General features: G+C 43.3%; 1 non-coding gene across 1 annotated transcript; it reads left to right on the top strand.

The window, feature by feature from the left end:
• The first annotated feature begins 1,585 nt into the window (after positions 1-1,585).
• On the top strand, positions 1,586-1,707 carry LOC143845297 (small nucleolar RNA SNORA5). The gene has a single exon (XR_013234351.1). It is a non-coding gene; the product is annotated as a small nucleolar RNA SNORA5 (small nucleolar RNA).
• Positions 1,708-1,924: the final 217 nt, after the last annotated feature.

Raw genomic sequence — 1,924 nt, forward strand, 5'->3', positions numbered from 1 at the left:
TTGTCATACTGGCTACACATTCTTATTATCATTCTGTCCTTTATTCTGTAATGAGACCATCTGAGAGTCAGGCCTTACATACTCTTGGTGTTTGGCAACCTGAGTCATTCTTGAACATGTTTCATACACCGTTGTGACCTTTTCGACAAGTGATTCATTTTTTTTTCATCCTGTGACTCATGTGTTTATTTTCAGCCCTTGTGTCCTCAAGAATGGTTTCTGCTGAAATTAGAAATTGTTTTTATGCTGCAGTCCTAAACAGAGTTATACCCTTTTACGTCCACTGACTTAGAAAGAAAAACAAGCCAGATACACAGAAAGAGCATTTTCAGGCAGTTACCCTTTCTGATTCTTCTTGCAAACAGGGCTATAATATCTTTCTTTTAAATGCCAGGTCAGTTGCAGGCAAAATGGCAACCATCCAGGATTTAATTCTGGATGAGAAAGATTGCTGATCTGGCATGTATCACTGAGACCTGACTGGCTGGGAAAGGAGTTAACTTCTCCCAGCTATGCCCTGCACCATACTTGGTGATACATCAACTGGATGGTGGGGGAGGAGGTATCAGTACAGTCTGCTGGGATTTTGCAGTCATTTGGCTCAGCATTTTGTGGATACAATCTCTCACATGCATTTCAGCTTGGCTCTGCATTAGTCATGACATTGCCCGATGTGTAGGATACCTTTTAGCTTATTCAGCCCAAGTATGTTGACAGGATTCTTGGAAATTTGAAACCTACCAAATGCCTGTATGACCTTTGACCTTCCTAGTTGCTTAAACCTGCCAGGAGTGGTGGTGGTCAGGGAAACAATAAATGCTTCCCCCAAAAGGGGGTGCCTATTCTAGACACAGGATAGTTGAATAACTACCATCCAATCTGAAATATCATTCTTGAGCAGTAGTGGCTGGGTAATTGGGTAACTTGAGGTGTTCCTGAATGAAGCAGATTGTTTGGATCCATTCCAATCAGGTTTCAGGACTGAGTATGAGACTGAGATGGCCTTGGTTGCCCTGCTTGATGACTTGCACAAGGTGATGAATGGGAGGATGTGATCCTTTTAATTATCCTGTACTTCTCAGTGGCTTTTGATACTATCTAGACTTTATAGACTGCCTTCCAGGGTTGGAATGGAGAGGCACCATTATATGTTGGTTTTTGTCCTACTTCAGAGTGAAAAGCTTGGAAACTGCTTCTCAGTCCCCTGTCTTCTAGCCTATGGGACCCCACAATGTTCCATGTTGTTCTCCACCCTTTCTAACATCTACATAAAGCCACTGGAAGAGGCCATCTACAATTGTTGATGCCACTCAGTTGTATCACATGCTTCCAGCAGATCCCAGTGAGGCAATGGCAACTGAGAACAGGTGCCTAGAGGCAGTTTGGGGATGGATGAAGGCTAACAAATTGAAACTTGATTACACGAAGGTGGAAGTACTACTGGTGGGGGGAGGTCTGATAGGATCTGGAATATTTCCTCTTCTGGATGTTTGTAGCCAATAGGTCCTGTCGGACATAGGCCTCTTGTGTGATAAACACATGGTATCCAGATGTGCATTCCACAAACTTTACTTGAGGAACAAATTGTGGCTCTTTCTAGTCAGGAAACACCTTACCATGGTGTTTCCTGACCATGGTGCATCTACAGCAAATCCACATGGACTCAGTTACCCCTACAGGGCCATGGGGAAAAATAGCTAGATATTTGCAGCTGGTCCCTAACATACTTCTCACAGGGTGCTATAGCCCTCAGAAGTTAGGACCATTTAGCTCTTTTGCCACCATATGTCACTATTACATAAAGCTCCACTGTTGCTTGGTAGGAGCCAAAAGCAGGTGACAATCCTTTTTAAATGCCTCCTCAGTAATTGGACAGATATTCAGAGAAATGAAATCTCCTTCATCTACCACTCATGACTCAGAG

The sequence above is a fragment of the Paroedura picta genome, chromosome 9, assembly GCF_049243985.1.
Source record: "Paroedura picta isolate Pp20150507F chromosome 9, Ppicta_v3.0, whole genome shotgun sequence".
Classification (NCBI taxonomy): domain Eukaryota; kingdom Metazoa; phylum Chordata; class Lepidosauria; order Squamata; family Gekkonidae; genus Paroedura; species Paroedura picta.